A 17,987-nucleotide genomic window follows, 5' to 3' on the forward strand; every position below is an offset into this window, starting at 1 on the left:
AGGGGGTCCCAAGGTGATGACATCAGCTGGTATGTTCATGACATCACACTCAAAAATGATGACATCATGTGAGGAAATGACGTCAGTTGGTCGTAGAATGCTGACGTAGGGTGATAGGATCTGATGTTGGCAGCAATATCTTAGGTGGCAGGTGAGAGTAGAGGAAGCTAGTAGAGCAGGTGGCCTTGAGTGTTGCTACTAGTGGAGGCAATAGACAGGTGGCCTACTGGCAGTCATCGAGCCTTGGCTGACCTGCGATAGTGTGATTGGCTATGGCAGCCTGCAAGCGATGTGCTGGTGGTGCGACTGTGGCCACATGGTGGTGCTAAGGTGGTCACCTAGTAGCAGCCAAAAAAATCTTCTTCTTCTTCTTCTTTTTTTCTCAAAAAATAGGAAGCCAAAAATGACAAGTTTTATATGTATTTTGACTGCAAATGGCCTTTCAAATCTAATGGTGGCATCCATTTGGGGCCAAAGTGAACCAAAAAATTTCCCTTCTCCCTTTTGAAGAAAAAACTCCAAAAAAGTTGGGGTTTCTGACTTCAAATCGTGGCTTCAAGAACCTTCAGATGAGGAAGCAACAGGTCCACTCTGATACCATGTAGAAGTTGAGAAAACCAACTTCACATATCACCAAGAACACCTGCATGCAAATATCCTGCAATAAAGAGAAACCAGAAAATGGAAAAAGTAGAACTTGGAAATTCTCAACAAAGTGAGAGCAAAATGTATTCCAAGTTATGAAAAATGAAAAAGTACAAAGGTTCAACCTTAAAGGTGAACAAAACCCTAAAGGGAAAGAAAACTAGGTTTGAGCATTATAATTAATATAAAATATTATGCACCTAAGAGTAAGTAACTAGAGTAATAAACCAATTAATTAACTAAATCAAGATGATCTAATTAATAAGCATAACAAAATAATTACTCTAACACAATTAAATCATAGAGAAAGGGAATGATAACCAAATTGCAAACCAAGGGCATGGCAACAAAATGCAGAGATCACGATGGCACTACAACCAAATCACATAGCAAGGGCACAACAAAAAACTACAAAGATCGTAGCAACAAAATCATAGACCAAGGGCATGTCAACAAAATTTAGATATCATAGCAACAAAATGAAGAGATCATAGATTTGAAGGGTACAAAAATGTTCACATGTCTCCACCCTCATTCAGAGCTCTCAACCCTATTTCTCATGCAGCTCTCCACAATCAAAACAAATGGGGAATGATTTATGTCATGTTTTCTTCTTTCTTTTTGTTTATAATCCGCAATCCACAATATCTCTTTGTATACATACATACATACATACATACATACATACATACATACATACATATATATATATATATATATATATATATATGCATACATACATATATACATACATACAGGAAAAACAACAATGCACTTTCTAAGAGTTTACAATTGTTCAACACAATTAATGTTTTACAAGAAAATGCATCTGAAGAACTATTAGCTTAGAAGCAAGAACATGGTGTTGAAACAGTACAAAAAGTGCTTAACATGAGAGGTTTGCAAGTGAGGGTGTTGAACAATCTTGAAAACTTTAATGTTGAAATGAAATATATCAATGATTAAACACCTATGCTAGAGTTACTATTGATCTCATATTGGTTTTGACAATTGATGTCAACATACTTAAGAAATTCACTAAGTTCATGTTGAACTAAGTAAGACATGTCGAGTATGATATGTAAAAATAGAGCATGCCAAATTGCAATGAGTGTCTAGTCACTCATGTGCCGAGTCACTTAAGTGTCGAGTAGACAATACATGCTGAGTGATTCAAGTGTTGAGAAAATAGTAGATGTCGAGCAGTTCAAGTGTTGAGTCCAAGACAGAATTTCAATATGTGTCGAGCATCAATAACCTTAAGTGTTGAGTAACACAGATTTGACATAGTTGTTTGAGATTGCACAAACAACTATGTAAACCATTTTTCAGCTAACCTAAAGAAAAAATATGATCTTTTGAAGATAAGGACAAATCTGTAAGCAAATTACTTATATAATTACATGCAGCCAATCAGAAAAAGGGAAGGATTAAGAGGCAAAAATGATGAATCTTAGCCATAGATTCATACCTAACCCTAAGTCCTCTAGTCTTCTTAAGGAGGATGAAACCCTTAAATTCATTAAGAGTGAGTGCATAAGGAATTGAAGGTAGAGAACAGCAAAGTTTGCATGGAGACTTAGAAGTTGTAAGAAAGAAAATTGCAGAATCAGTTTGAGAAGAACAAAGGATAGAGGATACAAAATTGACATATCAAATCAGAGAGGATCAAGAAGGACATAGTATGGATTTGATCTTTAATCATGCTACCAGAGCTAATCACAAGATCTATGTTGAAACATCCCAACAGGTGATTTTGGTTAAACCTCCTAGGTGGAGTAGTCCTAACAGACTATTGTAAATCCTTTAACAAGGTGACATTCCAAGTGGATGTTTTAAAGTCCTTTAGCTAGGCACATTTCTAATAGTGTGTTGAAATCCTCTAACAAGGTGGGACTTAATAGTCCTTGTAAGCCTTTAATAGGGTAGGCCTTTCACAGGACATATCGTGTCTCATGATCAACTCATTGTAACCTTAATTGGTGACACTTTATTGCTACAGTAGTGAAAATTTGTGGGTGTCATCCCCACCCCAATTTTACCTTCTCATTTGGAGGGTTTCTAGGTAATCATATCAGGTATCAAATGTGTGATTGTGTATGTGTTTACATGTTTTAGATGTTTATGCTTGGCATGTCATTTCAATTTTATCTATTGAATGCATGAGATGGATGAGTAGTGAAAAGTTTTATGGGTTCATGTTTTAACTCTTGATTCATAGTAGTTTACATTTCTTACTTGTAATTCCATCATTTACAATACACTATGAAGTTGATTTTAGATAATGTAGAGGAAGATATTCAGAAGTTTGATAATGAAAAGTTAAGGCACAAGAGCGAAGGAGAAGGAGTGGCTTTAGAAAGAGAAGGAACGGCTTTAGAAAGAGACTACATGGCAAAAACAATAGCTAGACAACATAGAGGATATTATGGGAACCACTAGATAGAATCTAGGAAAGTGTTGCGGTAGGTACTATGATATTGGAAAAAACACTTAAATTGGTGTAGTTTCTGATTAACTAGGTTGATTACTTCATTATTATATGATCCAATGGTAATGTTAGTTATTATTTTGACATATATGAAAACATTATTATTATTTATTATTATATATACATACATACATGAAAACAACAATGCACTTTTTAAGAGTTTACAATTGTTCAACAAAATTAATGTTTTACAATAAAATGCACTTGAAGAACTATTAACTTAGAAGAAAAACCATGGTGTTGAAATAGTATAGAAAGTGCTTGACATGAGAGGTTTGCAAGTGAGGGTTTTTACCAATCTTGAAAACTTGAATGTTGAAATGAAATCTATTAATAATCAAGCACCTATGTCAAAGTTACACCACAATGTCAAGTTTATTTTAGATAAGGTAGAGGCATATATTTAGAAGTTTGATAATCAAAATTTAAGGCACAAGAGCAAAGGAGAAGTAGAGGCTTTAGAAAGAGAAGAAGAAGGAGTGGCTTTAGAAAGAGATTTCACAGTAGAAACAATAGCTAGAAAACATAGAGGATATTATGGGAGCCACTAGATAGAATCTAGGAAAGTGTTGTGGTAGGTACTATGACATTGGAATCACTTGCAAGTGTCTTTCAGAATTTACAATCCAAATATCAAATACTTATAAGAGTTTTCAAGTATTGGCATAGTCTCCCTGCAATGATCTCAAGTATCAAGTGCTTATAAGAGTGTTTCAAGGTTGGAAACCACTTCAACATCCTTTACATGGTTTAGAGATAATATCATTGTAGTAGAGGCTTCTACAAGGGAATAAGCCTCATGATTATAGCATTTACATAGAAGCATAACTTTCTCCTTCAACTCCTTACACTCAACTCTTCACTGAATTTAGTCTTCAATTCCTTGCATATGCAATTTTATCACCTTGGAAAATTGTGTTTGATCTTGCTAGTTAGAATAGCTGATTGTTCATTTTATTATACCTAATCTGATGATAGTTCTACAAGAATTTGTAAACAACCTAGCTAATCAGCAACTAGATCCATTCAATTGGTTATGGCTAGTTTCTTTCTAAAAATATCTACTATGATATGTTTTTGTAAAATTTATTGCAAATTCTACCCATTTTTCCTACTCTGCATTATTTTTGTGGAGGATCTTGAGGTAAGTCACTTAGTAAGAGTTTAGTGAGTTTTTTTTTTTTTTTTTGGATTCTGAAATATGTATACAGTTAGATCAATTTTTCTATTGTGCTAAAATGTAATAAGCACCTTATAAAATATCTCTAAATATACATGTTCAGAAGGAGATATAAAGAGATGCCTTTTTAGAAGGAAAAGAAACCAACATTTGCATACCCTTGAAGAAAATCATAGAGCTAGGGCATGAAAATGAAATTGTAAAGCAAGGGCACAACATGGCAACAAGATCACAAAGAAAGGGCACAACATGGCGAAAAAATCATATAGCAAGGGCATGGCACTAAAATTGTAGAGCAAGGGCACAACAATGAAACATAGAAATGAAAAGGGCATGACAACCAAATCATAGAGAAAAATCACAGAGCAAGGGCACTACAATGAAACATAGAGATCACAAGGGCATGGCAAAAAAATTCCAAAGCAAAGGCATGACAACAAAATGTAGAGATCAAAACAAAAAAATCATAGAGCAAGGGCACAACAACAAAATGAAAATATATATCATAGGAATGAAATGCACTAAGCAAAAGGACATGACAATATTCAAAGGTCTCCACCCTTCTTCATAGATCTCCACCTTCTTTCATGTGTGACTCTCCATAATAAAAATAAATAGGGAATGATTTATGTCATGCTTTCTTTTTTTTTGTTTATACTTATGCATGCATCACAATTATGATGCTTACATTGGTGTTGCAACAATGTCAAGGAAAATTGAAGAAAAAAACACGAAAATCATCACAGATTAGACCATTGTCTCAATTTGACCGCAAATGTTGTAGTGTACAGAGTCTCAGATTGATTCTAGCCCTCACATCACATCAGGCCCACCTCCTCCTATGGGAGATAAACCAAAGAAAGAAAGACCAAAGTATGCTTATTTTTAATAAGCCCAATCATGATGATTCACATTGTTGTGAGAAGAAGTTAGATGGCTATGCCAAATAGGTTTCACATTTGATAGCTCTCCTTCAGAAGAGCAACATTGATATTCCTTCTAGTTCTCATAGATCCTCTTCATCATCATCATTTTAATTAGATGGTAAAGATATAGGAAAGGTTCATGCACTACATGCAACTACTACTCCACATTATTCTAGATGTTACTTGATTCAGGTGCTTCATGCCATATGGCATCTTCGTGGGATTTGTTCTCTTCTTTTGAAGCTTCTCCTACTCCACACATTGACAATGGTACATTTCATGATGTACTATGTTTTCAATTAACAGATTACACATAATGGGATAGGGAAGATAATTGAGTTTGCACAAGATTTAATGCACATCATAGATAGTGAGACATGAAATATTTTTTCTATAGGGGCTATTGATCATTCTTCCTTCTTATACTCTTTCTCTCATTTTGGTCCACCATCTCCACTATCGAAGACTCACTCTCCTTCTTCACAAGACTACTGAGGTGAATTTGGATCACTTGAACTTATGTATTATTCTTATGACTAGTATTGTGAATTCTACACCTCCAACTCTTGTTTAGATTCCATCTATTGCACATGATTACTCTTCAGCGTTGCCTACCATCGCAACTCTAGACATAAAACCACCTACTACTATTGTTGAGGATATATTAGAGGATAGACATCTCCTCTCAGATGATAGATTCAACACACATGTTATCCCACCTCCATTGGAGATTCCATTTTGGTGTTCTCATGCATTCTCCCTTGAGCATCAGCTAGGAATTCTAGCTTAACCTTACATTCAAGGGTTTCACTCTCCTTGTCCATTTCCTTCATTTCTTTTAGATTGGAGCCACATTGGTATGTTCATTGACATAGGAGTTCTTCCATTTTGGGGGGGCAATGGAGTCGCAAGCCTCTATCATGGGGGGTTCCATTGTACTTGTGGTTTTGAGAGTCTCTTAAGACATATCATTTGTACTTTATCTTTCTCTGTCTTTTTGAAGTAGGGTTTTTCCCACATGGTTTTTCCTATTTCTTTGTTTCATAGAGATTTCATTGTGATTGGGTACCTCATTAGGTCTTGCTGTTGGGATCCAAGTTTGCTTTCAACATTGTTTGTAGTTGCATTGTTGCTCATCTTAAGGGGGGGGGGGGGGGGGGTGTTATATTGAAGGGTTAATTTTATTTGATTTATTAAATTACCTTTACTCCCTTATTAAGATTTCCCTTTATGCACTTGCATTTCTATTTAATAATTAATTAATAATTATTAAATGGCATTTACATCTTATGTTTTCCCTTTTAGGTTTTTAGATCTCCTTCTATAAGGATTAATCTATTGTAAAATTCATTCATCTTTTCAGTTTGATAATATAGTTTTCCATATTTCATAGAAAAACCCTTGCCTCTTCCTTGTCTTTTCTTCTCCGTGATATTTTCTTGCATGCAGGTGTTCTTGATAGGTTCTTGCATACAAGTGCTCTTCGAGTTTTATGAATTTGTATTACTCAAATCCTTCAATTTTCTTATTTGCTATATATTTATCACTTTGTACTCAATAATTATTAGTGTTATACATTATTTAATATTTTTGACAATTTGTATGAATAAATATTAATAAATAAAAAAATTTACTAATTTAATAATATTAAATTATATGTGTATTAAATATAAGTAATGGAATAAGTAAATTACAAGTAAAATGATTTGATATATTTTGTATACTAATGGAGGTCCATGATAATATAGTCATTATCTATTACCTATTATTAGAGATCATGACAAGTATGCCCTTCCTCAAAGTGTTCTCCCTAAAAAAAATCTATTTCTCACATGATATCTTATAACTTAGACATTATCCTACCTTAAAAATGATTGCTTTGGTTAGTTTGAAAGTGATTCCTATGCCTTGATCATTCTAGATTATTAAAATAATTATCATAATTAATTAAAGCATGAAGTACTATCATCACCCCAACTCAAAATCTATGAATATTACAATGAAATTAACTTAATCAATTTCAAGTGTGTGTGTGTGTGTGTGTGTGTGTGTGTGTGTGTGTGTGTGTGTGTGTGTGTGTGTGTGTGTTATAATGCCTTTAATAATAAGTAGGTGTTTAAATTTTTGCTAATGTACTTCCCTCCTATACTCTCCCTAAGGAAAGTGTGGATTTACTTATTGTAAGGTGCATGACACCAACATATCATTTGATTTTACTCCATCTCTCCCTACATAAAACCATCTATCAACTCCTAGGAGTATGGTGAGTGAACATCTCTTTTGCATCAAAATTCATGTACATTCATATAAAATTCATAAATATAAATCTCTTTATAAAGTGAACTATACTCGATACAAAAACATTTATTTAAGTATCTATATCAACATCATATAGGAGGGTCCATAACAAATATATTCATGCATATGTGAAGACACAAAGTAGACACAAACAAAAAACATCAATGCTTGAAGACACAAAGCATACACGATGCATAGACATAATACACATTTTTCTAGATTCATTTTTATTTCATTAGAATGTTTCCTTGTTTAATCTCTTACCCTACAGAATGATACAATCATACTTTGATACCACTTGTGATAACCCTTTCTACGAAGTGACTTAAATGATTTTAGAATGTAAATAAAAATCTTTAAAATTTAATTCTTGATTATTTAAAAAGAAATTGTAGATATCATTACCTCGTACTATTAGTAAATGGAATATCATTCATTACTCCTCCATGTATCAAAAACCTATAATGGATGGTAGATTTGCAGCTGCTCAAGTTTGAACATGATCTATGTAGGGTTCTCATTGCCCCAACATGAGCAATTTACTCATCCCCATGTGTACACTCTCTATCTACCATTTACTAATACAAGAGTCCTATAGACTTATCGATAAATTATTAATAGAATTAGTTATTATATTAATCTCCTTACAAGAAATCAAATTATTGTTGCATTAGAGGATAATCCTATTAATAATTATTGGCAATAATATTTGAGGGTTAATTATTATCCCTAATAATATAAAAGTTAACTCCATTCTTAATATAATCCTGCAATTGTTATATATTTGAACTTACCTCTATTCTTGTAGTGAAATTAGAGATCATGTCTCAAATAAGATTAGTAATTATAATGTATAATACTTTAGTAGCTTTATTATTATCCTCATGCACACTTATAAACATTATAAAACATTAATCAAATATGTATATGTCATTTACCTAACAATGCACCTTTCTTGAGTAACATTAGTGGCGGGTCCCGCATGGCATCTTCATTGCACATTTAATATCCTTCTTATTTATACTCACACTCATCTTCCTTAAATCCCCCAAATAGATCAGCTGTCACTTCCTACTCTTTCTCTATCCTGACTTCCATTTAACTTTGCTCTCATTTAATAATTTGGGGTTTGATGGGTATGATGTGCATGCCACGTGTGCAACTACTCTTAGTCCCTTTGTTTTGTCTAAGACCAATTTATATTGGGGAAGCTCAGTATTAATTTCCTTCTTGGTATGCATTCATATTTATTAATTACATACTTATTCTAGAGCATTTGAAAGTGACAATGTATCTATGAAGACCATTGCATGTTTGGAACTCATTCTTTGACTTTATCTTTTTTTGTTCTTTTTCCCATTTTACATTAATGGTCATCTTTGTCAACACACACACACGCATACATATATATACATGTACTTAAATATATACATATATACATATACATATACTATATATACATCTGTATACACACACACACACACACACACACACACACATATATATACATACATATAGATATATATACATAAATACATATATATATATATATATATGTATATATATATATATATATGTATATATATATATATATATATATATGTATATATATATATATGTATATATATATATATATATGTATTTATGTATATATATCTATATGTATGTATATATATGTGTGTGTGTGTGTGTGTGTGTGTGTGTATGTATGTATACGTATATGTATATGTATATGTATCTATTTGTGTGTGTGTGTGTGTTTGTATATTTTTATATATACCATGCAAATTAAAGGACATACCCTTTTGTGGCAAACATTTCGGTGCTTTAGCTTTTATTTGGTGAATTTGATTTTCTTGTTAGCTTTATAGTTATCAATCTCTACTTGATAATTCTTAATGTTATGCATTATTTAATATTTTTTACAATTTGGATGAGTAATTATTATTAAATAATATTTAATTATATGTGTATTAAGTATAAGTAATGGAATAAGTAAATTACAAGTAAACCTATTTGATATATTTTATATATTAATGGAGGTACATGATAGTATATTCATTATCTATTACATATTATTAGAGCTCATGACAATCAGGCTTCCCAGTCAATAGTCCAAAGAAGGATCAAAATAAAGGATTAGACCTCCCAAAATGTCAATGGTATAGAGAAATATCCAAAGGGAATAATAAAAATCAACCCTCCATGAACTATCAATAGTTCAAAAGAGATAAAACTACCAAATTATGTGTGTGCACAAGTGAGAAGAGTGCATTCCTCCATATTAAAGCAGTCACAAACATCTTAAAAAGAGAAATAGCTTTAATGGAAGCATGCATGCATCCACTAAGAACATTTCCACCATGAGATGCTCCCAAGAGAGAACACATCAATGGAAATAAATACATGACAAAAGAGAGAGCACAAAAGGATCTATCAACTTTGGGGCTAGTATGATAATATGTAATATTATATCAAGTATGAAATATCATCATTCCCCAAAGGAAGTATAACTACAACAAAATGGAGGAAAAATCACATAAGAGAGATAAAAAGAATTTTTGGAGGTGAACACTGTGGAGATAAAAAAGAATTGGTACTACAACTTTGCAAGAAACCAAGAAGACTACACAAGGGAACATGTATAAATAATAACAAATATAAAACATAACATGTAAAAACACATGGAGGAGGAGAGATACAAAATATAAGAATGTGTACAATATGTACGATTATTTTTATCCTCTTATGCCAACAAAGAAACCTGGATTTTTTGAAGAAGTCTAGATAAAACATATAACACAGGACACAACACAAGGGATACACAACACAAAAATACAAAGAACGCCTTGCTAAAGAAGTCCACTTCAAGTTCTCTATGGACCCCCCCATCTCGATCTAAAATGTTAGGACAAGGATGGTGAATCATAAGAGGAACAACATATAGCACGGTAGGAACAATAGCCAAATCCAAGCAAGGCCTCTAGTGGGAGTCACTATGGTCCTCACTAGAAGTAAGTGGGAAATGCATAGAAATTATGTTAGGAAAATCATATTCCATTTCAATATATTCATCATAACTATCAAGAATATCTTCCATATAAAGATTAATAGAATCTAAAATATAAATAGAACATCATGCTTATCTATTTGCATAATATAACTTTGATTAACATGCTCCAAAGGTTCAACCATGCATTGATAAAATGAAGGTAAAGGGTGAGATGAAGATGTAGTTTGGAGAAGCAAGAGTATGAGACTTGCCCTTAGCTTGATGATTCTTGCAACACTTTCAATCATGTTGATGGAAAATGGTTTATGAGATAATCTTAATGCTACCCCAACTGATGTTGATGATGAATGAGATTAGATAAAAGAGAAATGGAAGGTATGTAGAAGAATTGGATCAGTTGTTATCTTTTCATTGACGTCAAGTCTATTGACTTACTGGTTTATGTAAGTTTCCATATCATTTGAATTATATGGTGTTGAGTAAAGAGATGGTTGGTAAAGATATAAGATAAAATAATGAAGTGATGTTGGTGTGAGCTTAAATGGGAAACTAATGAATCAATCTACAATAAGGTAATATTTCTTTGATTATTTTCTACATGATTTGATTAAGTTTTATAATGATGCACAAGTTAGTTATATTAGTTGGTAATAAAGGAATGATGTTGTAAAATGAAAAGACAAGAGATTATAGTGTGTTATCAAGCTATAAATGGTAGTTGGTAAGAAAAGATATTGATTGGTTATAGGAAACCGAGAATGTACTAGTAAATCAAGAACATAGTGTAACCGAGGAGGTAGATTTAACTTAGAATATGATGTTGGTTGGTTAAACAAGATAATAGGTCAATAAAGAACATATTTGATAAAAATTGGTTGAAGGATTTCATCAACTATTGATATAGATTGATCTAGAAGATTCTAAGGAAGGAACAGGGTCAATTATTGAAATCAATAGATTAAAAATGTTAGATGTAGATAAATGGTAAAGATTTAATGAATGGTTCAAGATCTAAGAATATTTCAAGTTCAACATCAGATCCATCTCACACAATCCTTTTTTTTTTAAAGTTGAGTGGTAGATACAACTAATATAATTTGAGATTTGATCCAATGGATGAGATAAATTCATGGAAACCATAACGAATAATATTATGTGGAAAACATTGTCTATATAAAGGGTGATCAAGAAGGTCAATTTTCCTGATAGCTGATTGAATACAAAGAAGAGAACATAGAAAAATAAAGTTGAAGGGAAGTGAAAATTAGGTGAAGAAAAGTAATAAGTTGAAGGTTGTGTGTTGATCATCCAACAAGAAAGGGTTGAAGAAGAGAAAAGATCATAAAGGAGATATGAATAGGAAAAGGTAGTTGCACATTTTATCAGATCATTTCACTATTACTTTCTAACCATTGTAGAAAAAAATCTATTAACCAAGTGGATTTAATAGTCCTATTTCTAAAGCATTTGTAAGGTGCTATTCTAAAAAATATTGTAAGTCCTCTAACCAAGCCACTCATTATAGGGAGATAGATCTAGCTTGATCTTTGGTGAAAATCCCCTAAGTGGATCACATCTAGAAAATGTGTTTGTAAACTTTCACAGGGTTGACTCTTAACCAAGATCACTTCAAAAGAGTGATTTACTTGTGGGTGACAATTGTTGTCATATTTTTAACCCAAGTTGAGTTTCCACATTAGAATATTTTTGTCAAATTATGATTGAATTTTTTTGCATGTTGTTTTATAATTTCTATATGCATACTACTATGGTAGGTTGAATGCTTAAATATGAGTAGTAAGGTTAGTTGCTAAAATTTTGTAAAGGTTTAAAATTGTTAAGGAACTTGAAGGTAACTAATTCACCCCCCTCTTAGTTATCTAACAATTGCTACTTGAGAATTTTCTTGTTAGAGGTAAAAATTTAAAAGACTTAAGCTAAAGATTTAAATATTTATAAGAGAGAAGTGCCCAAGCTGAATAAAGAGAACTTCCCTACATGACAAAGTAGGATGAGGTTATACCTATATAGAATTGGAGAATTTTCACTATAATATTTGGATAATGACTACACTTCACCACTAGTTGGACCTATGACAATTGAGCATATGAGAGATGTGCAGGAACATAACACTATAATGATTGATATATCTTCTTCTCTGATTGATGTTGAATTTAATGATATCAAGAACTATGCTATAGAAGAAGAAATGTGGCATAAACTTGTACTATTTTATGGAGGTGATCAACATGTAAAAAAGGAAAAGGATGATAGTCTCAGAGGAAAACTTGAGATGAGAATGCTAGAAGGTGAAAAAATTGCACAATATAGTTTCAAAATCAAGGAGGTGGTAAGTGTAATCAAAGTTGTTGGTGGAATGATGAATGAAGATGATGTGAAAAAAAATCCTCAAAACTCTCTTATCTCAATATTTTATTTGAGTCTCTACTATATGTTGTTACTCATGATGTTGTGATCAGTAAGATCACTGCATTTGAGCTTAGTAACTATGATAATAGTTTACCAAAGATAGAAGCTACTTTCAAATAATCCCTGACCATTTGTAGTTCAAGTAAAGAAAGAGAAATGGACATTCACTATAGTTCAAGTTGAAGTTATTATGAGAACATACTATCCAAGGAGAAAGAATACAAAGAACTAGAAGCACTAATGGAAAAGAGGTTACCGAGAGGAAAAAGAAAGTATACAGGTAAATTTCCTCTAAAATGTTTTAATTGCAACAAGATAGGCCATATTGCATCTAGTGTTAGCTTAAAGAATAAATTTGACAACTGAGTGTCAATACACTTAACCAAGATCAAGAGTAAGTGCCGAGTAAGATAAAGTGTCGAGTGATAACAGGTGTCAAGTGATAATAAGTGCCAAGTGTAACAGGTGTTGAGTGTTAACAAGTGCCAAGTATAATAGGTGCCGAGTGTTAACAAGTGTCGAGTATAATAGGTGTCAAGTGTTAACAAGTGCCGAGTGTAACAGGTGTTGAGTGTTAACAAGTGCCGAGTGTAACAAGTGCCGAGTGATACAATTTTGTTTAGGTGCCAAGCTATCCAGGAAATAGCATGTGCCAAGTATCAGAAATACTTTAGGAGCCAAGTAACTCAGTAGATTAGCATAAAAGTTTGAAATTGCACAACTATGATGCAAACAGTTTTTGCAGCCGACATAAGGTAAACTTTGAGGGATTCAATGATAAAATCAAATCTTTTATTTTTTCTGTATAATTCACATGCAGCCAATAAGAAAAATGATAAAGGCATGCAACCAATCAATAAAAGACAAGTATTGAGCGAGAAATTGAGATTCAATATGGATCGTAGATCTAAATCAAACCCTAAGTCTTTGAAGTCTTTATAAGGAAGATGAAATTTAATTTTAAAAACATAATAAAAAGGACATACAAGGGTGCATAAGCAAATCTGTTTTCAGAAGCAAGAGTTATCAGATCACAAAGGATCAAGATCAAGAGAAGGCAGAAAAGGAGCCTGCATTCAGCAATCAAGGATTGTAATCTATCAGGTTTATTGTATCTAATACTCTCTATCAATTGTATTAGAATGAAAATCCTAAGGTGATAGGTTAGCTTTACAGCTATTTTGTAGATCCTTTTGATTAGGTGATTAAAATCTTTTAACCAGGTGACACTTCATGTTAAGTGTTTGTAAATCCTCTAACCAGGTCACTATTAATACAGTGTAAAGCCTTTAACAGGGCAAACCATCAGAAGTGGTTGAACAATATTGCTCCATTAAATTTTGTGGGTATCATCCCCACCCCAGTTTTACCTTCTTATTCCTGGAGGGTTTCTGGGTTACCAAATTTCAGTGTTATGAGTTATTGATCATGAGTTTTGTTACATGTTTATTTAATATGTTTACATGCATGCAATTTACTTTCAGTTAAAATTTTTATTGTCTAAAGTGTAGTACTTATGATTCACCCCCCCCCCCCCCCCCCCCTCTCTCTCATAAGTACTCTTTCCATATTTGAATATTCCAACATCTAGGTTCCCTAAAAATGATAAGAATGTTAAGAAGGACAAGGAGAACCAATACTAAAAGTTTAGAGACAACAGGGCTAAAGGAAAAAAAATATGCTACCTAGTTTAGGAAGGCCCAACTCATGATGACTTAGATGAAGGTAAGGAAGTAGTTTATGTTACTATGAAGGATGGCTCATAAGAATAAAGGTATGGAGATGAAAAATCCCTTTATTTCTCAAGTTAGTAAAACTAACACATGGATAATTAACAATGGTTATTCACATCATATCACTAGTAACATTGAAAATTTTGAATGCATAGAAGAATATGATGAATTTTCGTTAGACTTGGAAATGATGCTCTATATTTTGTAAAAGGAAAGGGTTATGTTGTGTTCACTAAAATTGTTAATCTTGATAATGCATAGTTGGCCTAGTGGTGGAGAACTTGAACTCTTGAAAGAGAGGTCACAAGTTCAAATCCCACTAGGGGTAGGGTATGTATGCCTTATTTGTAATGTAGTTAGGTACATAGGTGAAAGCACAAACCTGTGTCACCCTTTTGTAAAGGAAAAGGCTAACAAAAGTATAACTGTTCACCTTCAATGACATAAAATTGGTATTATTATTTTGAATTTGAAACTAAAGTAAACTGTGAAATGTCTAGAAATGGATGAAGTTTAAGATTATAATTTTTACTAATTATTTGGAATAATAATTGATATATTTTCCTAATTTTTGAAGATAATTTTTTAGCCATTGAAAAATCTTGAAAATTGGGGGTCTAGTTCCCACCACAAAACTATAGGGAAATAAAATTATTTCCTTTTGATCTTAGAATATGTTATACATAACATATATAGCTAGAACAATCAAAAATAAAAATCAACTTTAGACCTATATTTTCTCTTTTATAATGATTCAAATTTCAACTCACCTAAAATTGATAATTTTCATCTCCCACCATATTTTTCAAAACAAATCTATTCTAACCAAGAGAAAAATTATACATTCTAGAAGAGGACTCTCTCCTCTAGAACGTCATATAACTTTTAGATTTTTTTCATATGATTTATGTTTTTTTTCTCTTTCTCAAAACTAACATCTTTTCAAGTTTTAAAATACGTGCTTGTAGAATTTTTTAATTACAATATACCATATCTAATTAAAACACTATAAACTCTATATGATAATATTCTTGACTCTGAGCTCTATAAAATGGTGTTCATATGTTATTAAAAATATATAATAAAAAATAGTAATAGTTATTGAAACACCACTTTTTTGAAATAATTTTATTTCTTTAGTAATTGGATACAAACTAGTATAAAACATGCATTTAATAGCCATTTCCAATTGGAAAAGTGTGAGACCATATATAACTTAGCTAGAATAAATTTATCTAGATCATGTGTTTTAACAAAATTTATTTTTAGATAGAAATACTCAAATTCAATCATTCTGATAAGTCAACCTGAAAGGTAACACAACTTTGTACTTTTACCCACCTCCAAAAAAGGAGTATAGGGTAGTCCCATATCACTATGATCATATGTAAACCTAAAAACTATGGCTACTGTCATGGACTATAAAAGCCCCTTTAATTTCCAATATTGGGTTCAAGGACTAAAATACAACCTATTGAGTGTGGCAAAGCTACATAACACATCACTAACTAGAATTTCATAACTAAAAGGTGAATATCTATGATGCCACTGGAGACTTTATTACTACTAGTTAACAATCCCAAGGTAATTTATTTTATCTAAATTCTACTGCAAATACATATTTGATTGAAATAAGTGGAGATTTTTATTTATTTCATAAAAGGTTTTGTCATATAAATTTTGATAACTTGATCAAGGTGAGTAAGAAGATCGAAGAAAAGAGTCAAAGATTTTTTGAGATTAAGAAGACTGGATAAAGATATGTGTAAGGAATGTTAGATTGATAAGATGAAAAAATCAAGTTTTTCAAGCAAGTCTTACTCATCCAATGGTATATTAGAGTTAGTTCATACTAATTGATGTGGTCCTATTAGAGTGAAAATTATTATAGTGATCAATATCTTATTTTGTTTTTTGATGACTACTCAAGGATAATGTTAGTAATAATTCTAAAAGAAAATTTTGATGCATTCCAAATGTTCAAATGGTATAAGTCAAGATATGAGAAGGAAACAAGTAAACAAATGAAGTGTTTAAGATCTAATAGAGGAGGTGAATTTATCTTTGATGAATTTATTGTCTTCTACAATGAAAATGCAATCAAAAGATAACTCTCTTCACCAAGAACTCCACAACAGAATGACGTAGCTGAAAGGAGGGACATATCAATAGTGGATTGTGCTAGAACATTGTTAATTGAGAAGGGTGTTACACAAATATTCTAGAGAGAATTCATTAGTACTACTTTTTGCACCCTCAACTGAGTACAACTATAGAAAGGTGCGAGTAAAAATCCCTATGAACTCTGATATGGGTATAGACCTAATGTTAGCCACATTAAATCTTTGGAAGTACATGTTACATTTTGAAAGATGCTAGGAATAAAAAAATTGACTCTAAAGGAGATGAAGGTATACTTTTAGGATGCTCCACAAAGGTAAAATCTTATAAATGACTGAATAAGGCTACTAACAATATTTTTGAAAGTGCAAATATAAGGACTAGTGAGTTTGCAAATAAAAATGAAGGAGATAGAAAAAAGGAACCAAAAGATTATCAAATATTTGTACATGTACAAGAAGAAGTTTTTGGTACTTTACCTAAGCAACAAGAATAAATAGAGGATCTAGTTGGAACCCCCACTAAGAGAAGAAAATATTGAATAACAAAAAACCAATCTAGTACTAGCAAAGTATGTCAGAAGAAACCACTCATCGACTCAAATAATTGGAGATAAGAATGCAAGAGTCTTGACAAGAAGTAAGTTGAGAGAAAATGCATGTTTGATTTCTAAATTTGAACCTAGATTAGTTAAGGATGCACTAGAAAATGAATATTGGGTTAATGCAATGAAATAAGAGATTGATCAAATTGAAAAGAACAACACCCGATCACTGGTATTGAGACCCAAGGATTAAAATGTACTGGTAGAAAGTTGATTTTTAGAAATAATGATGCAGGAGCATCCAGAGGTATAAGGGCAATCCTGTGTCACCCAAAAAAAATGTACTTAGACTTAGTTTCTATTTTATGTCTTTACATTTTTGGATACCCATTTGGCTCAAATAAAGGTTCCAACTCTCATAGTTCAACTATCAGTTCATTTAAAAATCCCAAAAAAATAGGAGCATGCAATTTGACCATCATTTTGGTGACCTAGAAGGTGTGACTTGGCCAGATGAATGTAATCAAGATTTAGAGCATTCCAGAAAAAGAATCAGGTCAAAAGGCCCCATGGTTTGAAAGTTATTGCAATTTTTCGGGTTTTGGA

Source organism: Cupressus sempervirens, chromosome 10, assembly GCF_028749045.1.
Source record: "Cupressus sempervirens isolate cs-2001-9-10 chromosome 10, ASM2874904v1, whole genome shotgun sequence".
Classification (NCBI taxonomy): Eukaryota; Viridiplantae; Streptophyta; class Pinopsida; order Cupressales; family Cupressaceae; genus Cupressus; species Cupressus sempervirens.